The sequence below is a fragment of the Xenopus laevis genome, chromosome 6L (genome assembly GCF_017654675.1).
Source record: "Xenopus laevis strain J_2021 chromosome 6L, Xenopus_laevis_v10.1, whole genome shotgun sequence".
In the NCBI taxonomy this organism is placed as follows: Eukaryota; Metazoa; Chordata; class Amphibia; order Anura; family Pipidae; genus Xenopus; species Xenopus laevis.
Genome location: NC_054381.1, coordinates 41166766 through 41178411, shown reverse-complemented (window position 1 = coordinate 41178411; position 11646 = coordinate 41166766). Strand labels below are relative to the sequence as shown.

Sequence of the window (11646 nt, the reverse complement as noted above, 5' to 3'; positions counted from 1 at the left end):
GTGTGAAATTACAGTAAAGAGCCGTGTAACTTGCTGGCTTTATATTAACACTTGATGATAACACTTGATGATGATACAAATAATTTTCCATTTTAAAGATACAGACCATAGGTCCTCAGCACAGACCCTCTACCCAGCAGCAGTAAGCATACTCTCAAAGATGAAAGCTTCTACCTTTGTAGCTGCCTCCAGGCATTTACATAAATAAAAATAGAGACACAAAACTCAGAAGTTATTTTGAATAAAATATATGCATTGAGATATAAACACTGATGGTAAATATATTTACACACAACCAACACATAAGCTCAATAAACAGCATGTATGTTAAAATTGTAATCTGTTTGTTGATAAAAGTTTTGACTAATCAGTTATATTTATTGTGCAATTGTGGCATGTGCACTTGCTGCAGTGACACCCAACCACCATCAGAAGGGCATATTGGAAGGAGAGTAGGATACAGTGTCACTATAAGCCAGAGGTGCCCAAACTTTTTGCAACGAGGGCCAGATTTGGTGAGGTGAAAATGTGTGGGGGCCGACCATTCAGCCGACATTCTTTGAACCATTAACATTAAATTACAGGAATCGAGTAATCGTAGCAGTAATCGTAGCAGTAATATTTGGGCACATTAGTGTAATGATCTGCCACTTGGACCCAAATTCACTAAGCGCCGAAGCGCCTAACGCTAGCGTCAATTCGCTAGCGTTGGGCATTTTTGTTACTTCGCAAATTCACTAACGAACGCTGGCGTAAATTCGCTAGTGTTACTTCGCACCCTTACGCCTGGCGAATTTTCGCTATGGACGTAACTACGCAAATTCACTAACGCGCGCAGTGTACTGAACGCTACCTTTTACGCTAGACTTCCTTCGCCACCTCAGACCAGGTGAAGCGCAATAGAGTAGATAGGGATTGCTTCAAAAAAAAGGCATTTTTTCTATATTATGGGTGATAGGCTGAAAAAGATCGAAAAATTTTTTGGGGCTCCCCTCCTTCCCCCCTACATTTCCTAACTCATGGCAACTTAACTATACAGTGGGCACATGTGTAGGGCAAAAAAAAAATTTATTTGATGTTTTGAAGGTTTCCCAGGCATTTGTAGTGATTCTACGTATTCCTCCATTGAAATTTGAATTTGGCGCCGTATGCAAATTAACCATCGCTAGCGTAACTTCGCTTCGCTTAGCGAATCAACGCTAGCGCAACTTCGCAACCTTAAGCTACCCCTGTGCGCAACTTCGGATTTGCGGAGCGCTGGCGAAACTACGCCTGGCGCAGTGTGGCGAAGTGCGGACAAGTGCGGCCAAGTTACGCCTGGCGCAACTACGAATCTTAGTGAATTTGCCACTTGGTCTCTACTGCTGCCTGTGTGCTGAAGGTGTTAGCAATAGACACGTATTGGAACGTAGTGACGCCATACTTCTTTAGTTCACTGTACTGGCACGTCAGTACGTCTATTGACACCTTCAGCCCTAGAGAAGTATGCAAAAACAGTGTGCCTTAATATTACTGCTATGGGATTCCTGATCGCACTGTGCTGGGGGACCTCATTATTATTAATTTCATGATGGAGGCTGAGGGCCAGTGTAAATTTGAAAAAGGGCCGCAATTGGCCCCCGGGCCGCACTTTGGACATGCCTGCTATAAGCCATGAAGTGATGAATAAATGGGAAATTTACAAAAACACTGTACCAGGTCCATCCAATGGCACATGATTGCCAGTGGTATTTAAGTACCTTGAATACATTTATTTATTGTGATCTCCAGAGCCCCCAACAAAGTCCACAGTAGGCCCCTTTAGCCCACAAGACCACAATAAAGTCAAGAAAGCAAGAAAATGAAAATCTATTCATACTGCCCAACAGGGTAATGCAGCTGTGTATTTGGACTTTTGCACTTGCACTGAAAGTGGAGGTCTGAAATGCTTATATGCATTTATGATCTGTGAGAGTAACTTTATTCTGTTTCCTAATACAGATATGGGATCCGTTATGCAGAAGGAAAGGCTGTCTCCCATAGACTCCATTTTATCCAAATAATCCAAACTTTTTGATCCAAACTCAGATATAATTAATCCTTATTGGAAGCAAAAAACCAACCTTTTTACCCATAAAGTGGATCACCGTACCAGAGGCCACCCCTTTAGACTAGAAGAAAAGAACTTTCATTTGAAGCAACGTAGGGGGTTCTTCACAGTCAGGACAGTGAGGTTGTGGAATGCACTGCCGGGTGATGTTGTGATGGCTGATTCAGTTAATGCCTTTAAGAATGGCTTGGATGATTTCTTGGACAGACATAATATCAAAGGCTATTGTGATACTAAGCTCTATAGTTAGTATAGGTATGGGTATATAGAATTTATGTGAAAGTAGGGAGGGGTGTGTGTATGGATGCTGGGTTTTCATTTGGAGGGGTTGAACTTGATGGACTTTGTCTTTTTTCAACCCAATTTAACTATGTAACTATGTAACTATGTAACCTATTGGGTTTATTTAATGTTTATACAATTTTCTAGTAGACTTAAGACATGTCCAAATAATGGAAAAATCCATACCTTTAATTATATACAGTATCACACAATATCCTCTTTCCATTATATGTTTACATTTTAAAGGCCACATAGTATCTTATATAGTACCTTATACCTTACATAACTCACATTTCCAATTAAAAAATCCCACAAAACCCCCTGGAATGTAATGTAATGCCTTTACAATTAAACAACTGCCTTTAGCCACTGGGGGTGTTGGGAGTTGAATATTAACAACAGTTGGAAGTCTACAGGACTTGGCATTTTCAAAGTTCTGCTTCAGTGCAGATTGTGGGGTGAAAATGAGCTTTCATGATAACTCCCTGTAATGCAAGTATTTTGCCATGGTAGATGAAAGCCCTGAAATCAATAACACAAAGGAAAATTGAATATCCAGCAAAACAGTTCAGCAACTTTGCATATACATGTTGAGATTTGAATTTAATGTTAAGCCAGACAAACAGCCTTCCTTGTATCTGTTTATTGGCAGGACATCTGTTCAATTTCAGCGATTAACATTAGTTTTCTCCAAGGTAAATCACACCCTCAAGTGATGTATGTAAAAGTACTCTTAAATGTATAAAATACTATTCAGGTGATCAGGTCATGTTCTTGTTAAGCTGGAATAGCCTGTTTTTGTGTCAAGATTGCGTGAAATGTTAACAGAACACAGCCTTGAGACTACATACGGGATGGTGGCTTTTCTGTTGACTTCTGGATGCATCTGAAAGAAGGTTGTTTTCCCAGTAGTACTGTATAAAGAACATAAGCACCACAATATTCCCATATATTGGCTTCATAATGATAAATGTATGTACCATGCGGAGTATATTTCTAGCTGTGACCCCAGGCTTTTCTCAGGATCTAGCCATGACTCACATATTGTTTCTCTCGCACCATACTGACTCACAGGCAACTTTTATCAGCAACACTGGCCAATGAGCCACTACCACTATGGCTCGAGATCTACACACTTGTGTCCAGTGCAAATGTATTACATTCATGTTGTACATGGATTCCTAAATAAATTCCTATCTGGCCTGGGGCATAAACATAAACATCTTTAAATGTTTGCTATCAGCCACTAAGCAAGTGTAAACATTGCTCATGTTATGACATATCCCCTTACACTGTAATACAGGCTGGTGATCATGTTGTATAATAGGATGTGCTTAAAGATAACGTTTGTGTTTGTGCCCATTACTTAGGCAGTGTTATACTTTCTTAAAGGGATCCTTTCATCGGAAAACATGTTTTTTCAAAACGCACCAGTTAATAGTGCTACTACAGCAGAATTCTGCACTGAAATCCATTTCTCAAAAGAGCAAACAGATTTTTTTATATTCAATTTGAAATCTGACATGGGGCTAGACATTTTGTCAATTTCCCAGCTGCCCCCAGTCATGTGACTTGTGCCTGCACTTTAGGAGAGAAATGCTTTTTGGCAGGCTGCTGTTGTTTTTTCTTCTCAATGTAACTGAATGTATCTCAGTGAGACATGGGTTTTACTATTGAGTGCTGTTCTTAGATCTACCAGGCAGCTGTTATCTAGTGTTAGGGAGCTGCTATCTGGTTACCTTCCCATTGTTCTTTTGTTTGGCTGCTGGGGGGAAAAAGGGAGGGGGGTGATATCACTCCAACTTGCAGTACAGCAGTAAAGAGTGATTGAAGTTTATCAGAGCACAAGTCACATGACTTGGGGCAGCTGGGAAATTGACAAGATGTCTAGCCCCATGTCAGATTTCAAAATTGAATATAAAAAAATCTGTTTGCTCTTTTGAGTAATGGATTTCCGTGCAGAATTCTGCTGGAGCAGCACTTTTAACTGATTCATTTTGAAAGTATCCTTTAAGTATCCTTGTTTTTCTCTGTAATAAGAAACTGTTTGGCAGTGCACCTGGTTTTTATGCAACAAAAACTTGCCTAAAAGCCAAGAATTCAAAAATAAGCACCTGCTTTGAAGCCACTGGGAGCAACACCCAAGGGGTTGGTGAGTACTATTTCTAGGAGGACTGTTTGCCATCTATATTCTGGAGTTTAGGTAGTTAATAAGCAGTTTCATTATAGATCAGTAAAACCCCACCTTCAGTTTATTACATGTATCTGTCATGGCTGAGATAAGAGTGGAAATAGTGCATTTAAAAATAAAGAAAAATAAAAAAAATCTAACTTTTACTATGAAGACCACTGAACCATTTAACTTTGCGGATAATTCACAGCGAAAATTAGCCGAAAATGCATTGAAGTCATTGGGCGACAAAATTATTTTGACACGCGTCCATTTTCTCACCCATTGGAGTCATCACTAATGAAGATAAAAACAACACAGACATCTGCAAATAGCCTGACTAATGAAGGACAGGGGGTATATATGGTATTACTATATATGCATATTCCTTGTACGGAATCTACTGATCAGACCTTTGGACTGTGCAATAATGTATTATAGCTCGAGCTTTGTGCTAGAGATATTTGTTTTAATTTGTGACGTCATGGCCACGCTTGCTTTGAACTTCTATATGAACAAAGAGCAAAACATAAAGGCTTATCTCACGGCAAACTCTACTTTGTGAGGAACATTCTAGTACAGTAGGCTGTTGACCCAAGCAAAGAGTTGTTTTATTGCCTCCCTATTCAAACAGAGTATGACCTTCTCCTTTGTAATGGGGAAGCAACGATATATAGTATTTTTAAAGGGAACAAATCGTCTTTTATAATAATTCACGTTGTGAAATGGCATTACAAATCATTTGATACACCCGATACATAATAAAATATGCAGAGGGAAGCAAAGTGTCGGTACAGTTCTCACTTCTGACTAAACTGCACGAACAAAAATACAGTTTAAATCCAAGAGTAAATATTTTTTTTCTTGTAACCGCAAGGACTCAGCACACCCAATAGCAAATATTTAACATTTCAGCAGCGTGAATATGCATTTGCCTGCTAATAATACTGTAAAACAGAATGAGAAATCCACAAGCCGACTGACAACTGCAACTAAAGAATGTATCTCACACAGGCACAGCTGCAGCCGTTCAGGCAAAGAGGTGGATCTAAACAGTATGGAAACATCCCAGGCAATCAAGGGGATCTAAACCAGAACATAAATCAATATAAACTTGGTTAGAGCGCCTCTGTTTTTCTATTTTTAGTGGTTTGTGAGATATTTGTATTTTTAGACACCTAATAAAGCTTTCAGTTCAGCAGCTCTCTTTCAGCATCAGAATATCAGTGACAATAGGATTTACTGTCTATGCAAGGTGCACTTATTCATTTTAGGGCTGCTGACACTCTAGGGCTCATTACGAACACAAGCACAGTGCATGCAGCATTTACCCCACACACACACACACACAATTTGCATTTTGACTAATCAACTACAATCACACACACAAAAAAAATCATATTGGATCCTGGTGCAAACACGGTAATGGGTTGATCGTTTGCCTGTGCAGGTTGATTTTCAGCCCAGTGTGACATTGGCCTAAAAATACTATATGATTGTTGGGGTCACTGACCCCATCAGTCTAAAAAAAATTGCTATCTGGGACTAACATGTAATTGTTACTGTTACTTTTTAAGCCAATGCTCTCCCATCTGCTCTGTCACGTCTCTGGACTAACAGTAGGGTTGCCACCTGGTCGGTAAAAATGATGGTTGATCCCAATGTTATTAATAGGGAAAAAAGATAGATGTCTAGGAAGACTGGTATTTTTTTCCAGAAAAGGAGGCAACCCTAACTAACAGGCATGGTGTCAGCCTGCAGATATGTATATGTTTGAGTTTCAACATGATATACACTCCCTTTAGTAATTGTAAGGGTAGGGACACACTGGGCGATTTGGGGAGATTTAGTTGCCTGGCGACTAATCGCAGCGACTTTTTTCCCCGAATGCCTCCCCTCACTCTGCGCCTGGATAAAATGAAAAGTCGCCGGCGCTAATCACACACGGCGATTCGTTTTCCGAAATCGCCCGAAGTTGCCTCACGAGGAAACTTCGGGCGACTTCGGAAAACAAATCGCCGCGTGTGATTAGCGCAGGCGATTTTTCATTTTATCCAGGCGCAGAGTGAGGGGAGGCATTCGGGGAAGATTGGTCGTGGAAAGTCGCGGCGATTAGTCGCCAGGCGACTAAATCTCCCCAAATCGCCCAGTGTGTCCCTACCCTAAATGTATTATTGATCCTTTCAAGAGACTAATCCATCTCTCTTTTGGATCCAGCATGTGGTCTTACTTCCACTTACTTCAGGAGTTTACCCAGAAGTTCCCTGGTGGAAACCTCTTTTGTCACTTGTCGCTGAGATATGCTGAACTGCCACTTTCCATTGTTGGCCATTGGGCTGGAGGTTGATTAGACTGTGCAACAGTCTGCATTAAAATAGTACCACCAATTGACATTAGTGTTTTTTTTTAGATGCGACTAAAAGGAAGCTTGCATGCTGGCACACCCCCAGCAGAGGGAAAAACCCCTGTTGCATATTATATCTCCTACAGCTAGGGTCATGCCAGGCAAAGGCGTATAGGGTTGATGAATAAATAGGAAAGCAGAGTAATTCTGGTGAACATCTCTTGATTTTTCTCTGTATTAATAAAACAGTACTTTGTACTTGATCCAAACTAAGATATAATTAATCCTTATTGGAAGCAAAACCAGCCTATTGGGTTTATTTAATGTTTAAATGATTTTCTAGCAGACGTAAGGTATAAAGATCAAAATTACAGAAAGATCTGTTATCCGGAAAAAAAACCCAGGCTCCGAGCATTCTGGAATCTGGTTAACAGGTCCCATACCTGTAGTAAAAAAAGGAAATGGGAAGTTTTACTTCATGAAGGATTTACTTACTGGCAAGAATAGAGTGCTGCGAGTTGAGTAAGAACACCTGCGCAGACTACATAAGGGCAATAAAATTGCACACTTTACATGCTACCGTACAAAAGTTGTTGCCCAACACTATGCAAAATTAATATTTACAGTTTTGTATCCTAAGCTATATTCATTTTTCTCTCTTTTAATAACAAGAATAAATATAAGTCATGAGCAGCAATCAGTTTCTCGGCTTTGCCAAAGGTGTCCCCAGTGTTTTCTATCATTTCTCCCCAGCATTCCACCAAAACAAGACCAGATCTGGGGATAGATACACGTTGAGGTCCAGCTTGAACAGAGTGCACCTTTCAGACCTAGTTATAGATTGTGTACGTGCTTGTGTACAAGTGCCAAAATGCTTGCAACCTATAGTAACATTTCAAACTTTTTCTCATCTGTGGGGAACTTGTTAGCATGTTCTTCCTATGTCCATGTTGGCTTATGTCCATAAAATGGCTCCTGAAGAAATTGGCCCCGTGTTTTATGTGTAGGGTTGCCACCTTTTCTGGAAAAAAATACCGGCCTTCCTATATATTTATCGTTTTTCCCTATTAATAACATTGGGATCAGCCATCATTTTTACCGGCCAGGCTGGTAAAATACCAGCCAGGTGGCAACCCTATTTATGTGGCGTGAACCCTTAATTGTAAGCTCCACTGAGGCATGGTCTAATGTCAAGTACTGCATAAACATGTTGATAATAATTGAAGTAAGCCTTATCAAATAGATAGAGATAGTTATTTTGTGGGCTGACTTGATGTAGTTTGCAAGTGTTAACATGAAAATAATTTTCAAATATAAGGTTTATAGGGATGTTCAATACTAATACTGTGTATTTTTGGGATTCAGCCAGGATTCTGCCTTTTTCAGCAGAATTTGCTTGAATCCAAGCACCTGGCCTTAGGGGCAAATTTACTAACCGGCAAATTGTTATATTGCCCTACACATGAGCCCAGTGTATAGTTTATGTGCCATATGTAAGGAAATGTAGCGGGGAAGCCGGTTACCCCCAAAAAAATTACGATCTTTTGCAGCCTATCACCCTGAAAAACTGAAAAGTTGCCAGCGTTTTTTGGGACTTAGAAAATTTTTCAATTATTTTTTGAGGAACTCCTATCTACTCTATTGCATTTACCCTGGTCTGAGGTGGTGAAGGCAAGTCTGGCGCAAGAGGTAACGTTCAATAATATCTGCATCTTAGTGAATTTACGTAGTTACGTCCATTCCATAGAGTGCGAAGTAGCGCTAGAGTCTATCTCCTTCGCTAGCAAATTTTCGCCAGCCATAGTCGCTTCCCCCCTTTAGTAAATTTGCCCCTTAAAATCATGTGATTATGGGCGCTTTTTTTTTGCCCTTTTGCATGGATTTCATGCATCCCTAGTGTATTTCTGCCAATATTTATCTGATGAACTTTCAATTCATAGGCAATGGCATTGCATGTCTGCACCCTAAATAACCCCTTATTGGTCCTGCTAAATTTCTTTCTAGAAAGAAATGTATGTAAATGTGAACCAGCAAAGAATAAATGTAAACCAGTGACTTTTTTGTTAACTTTCCCTGAAAACTCGTAATTGTTCAAAGTTTTCCGCAAAAACAACGTTTTTTTTTGGAGTTTTCAGAGTTTTTTGCACCGAAACCCCTGAAATCATCAGATATCGTTATGGACATCAGCGCAGACACTGGAACCTTCCCTATTCACTTATACAGGACCTCCAAAGCTTTTAGATGCTGGGGCAGGGCCGCCATTAGAAATCACGGGGCCTCGTACCCCAAGCCCCACCCCAGATCCCGCCCACTCCACACAACAGTTAAAAGACCACACAGACATCAGTGCTAAAAAAGGTAAGCCCTCCACACACACAAGTTATAAAAAGCTATTGATGGTCAGGCCCCCCCTTATAACTTAAAAAAAAACTATGGTGCCAGGGACCCCCTTAAAAGTTATTTTAAAAATTTGTGGTCAGGGCCCCCCTATAAGTTAAAAAAAAAATCATTGGCGCCAGGGCCCCCCTTACAAGTTAAAAATAAATTGGGGACCCAAAGAATATTTTTTTTTTTTTAAATTGGGGACAGCACCCCCCTTTACAAGTTAAAAAAATGGGGCCCCAAGGAATAATTTTTTTAAAAAAAATTAGCACCAGGGCACACCTTAAAAGTTAAAAACATTGGTGGCAGGGGCCTATAGAATATTAAAATAATACATTGATGGCCATTGAACTCATGGCTTCAGGACTTCAACTTTGCCTCCTTTTGTGACTTTGGGTCTTTTTGGCGCTTCAGGACTTCAACTTCGTCACTTTTTTTTTTTTTGCTCTGAAAACTACGAATTATTTTAGGCTCGGATATTCTGAGGTTGATAAATAACCCCCTAAGTGTCAAGGAGACAAAAGGATGGTGGTCCCTGCCCTGTAGAGCTTACAAGCTATTATTTTAGGTTCTGTTCCAGTAGGACTTATCTGCTATAAATTTTGTCTTACCAAAGGAGAGATTTCTATGCTCATTTTCAGCTATGCTTTCATACATTCATGTCTGGAAATCCATTGAAAATAATTTTTGTCCCTTTAAATATGTGCCTACAGGTGGCAGCAAGTCTTCTCGAGTTGTTAGTATACTCCTTCCCCAGCATACGGTATATCTGGATGGATTTGATGAACACCTATGAGAGTATTTGCTACTACTGGAACATTTCAGTGTGTTTTGCTTGAAATAAGGATTAACATATTTTACGAGTGAAGCTAATCATTCTTGTAATGAATTTAAGATGTTCATTTTGCATGTTTTATTTTTAGACAAAGCAGCACTGTTAGCATACCCAGCACTTTAATTCCCAACCCATACTCTTTAATTCTGTCATGATTTTTATGATGTCGTTTTTATAAATTACATTGTTTACACTGCAAATAATTGTTGTTGTTCCCAACACCCCTATCCTGCCTGACAATCATCCGGATAAAGGAAGAAGCTGTCCTTGCTGACAATACATCCCTTTATCAATACAATACTGAGGCCCAAACAACCCACCATCAGTCCAATAAAAAGTCCTTGTCTATGGCATTTTACAGCAGTCCTTATGGCATTTAGCAGATTATATCATTTTGCTATTATGCCAGATTATGTCTGATTCTTTAATTAAACAAAACTTTTGCAAAATAATTCATCTCAGCTGCTTTTAAAGAGGACCCATCACCCAAAAAAAAATATTTATAATCCTGTTTTATCACATTAGTCAAGCAAAATGAACTTTAATTACACTGTATAAATTATTTGAATTCTGTTTCCTTCAGTCTGGGAATTCATAATTATAGCAAGCAGGCAGCAGCCATTTTGTGGACACTGTTATTAAAGCAAATGTTCCATCATCTCAGAATCTTGTTTTTGCACCAGAACGGGGGACTCGGTGTCCATCCCCATGCCCTGGTTACACAATTAAATGGTAAAGTGAATGGGGGAATGTGTGAAGAGAAGTGACATCTAGGAAGTGCTGAATGGAAAGTGAAAGTAATTGTCTGCCCCGCCCTGCTAATATTTGATTGACAACTCAGATTTTTAAATGAACTTACAATAGCTATGAATGCTTTAATGAAAAATAGAAATTGGATTTCATGTTTAATTTGAAAGGACTATTATTATACAGATTTTTGTGTCTGGGTGACAGGTCCACTTTAAAGCACCATCTCACCTTGTTTAACCATTAAGGTGTGCTAATATAGAAAATTAAAAGTAATATTAGCCCATTTATAACACGTCATTGTCCAGCTATTAGAAGACAGTTGCCAAGCAATCACTGTAAATAATAGGTTCTTTGAGGACATTATGAATAATCAGAAATGTCCTCATTTCACTTGCCTAGAAATGGATACTCTGATGTATATTAAATAAACTTATTTCAATGTGCTTGTTTTTCTAATACTATTTGAATCAAGGTTTCCATTGAGGTAAATTTACTAATATAGATGTTGAACTGCACTGGTGTAATTTAGCAATGATTATGAGATTAGCAGTCTGTTTACTACCGATAAATAAGCCCTGTTGTATCACAGGATAAATTCTGTCCTTTAGTAACCTTGCCATTGCTGAAGTCATACGGCATGCCTTTTCCTACAATCAGTGGCATACCAAGTATTTATTCCCCCCCACCCAGACATACGGGGTAATATATGGTGGCCCTGGACCGATGTTCTAGTGCACTGAGGGGCATAACATTGCTCATTCAATAAGCACTTGTGCCTGAGGTCAGCATTTGGT

General features: G+C 39.4%; 1 long non-coding RNA gene across 1 annotated transcript in view; it reads right to left on the bottom strand.

Moving 5' to 3' along the window:
- Nucleotides 1-11646, bottom strand: part of LOC121394567 — a 29179-nt gene that overhangs the window by 887 nt on the left and 16646 nt on the right. The gene's annotated exons all lie outside the window — the stretch shown is intronic.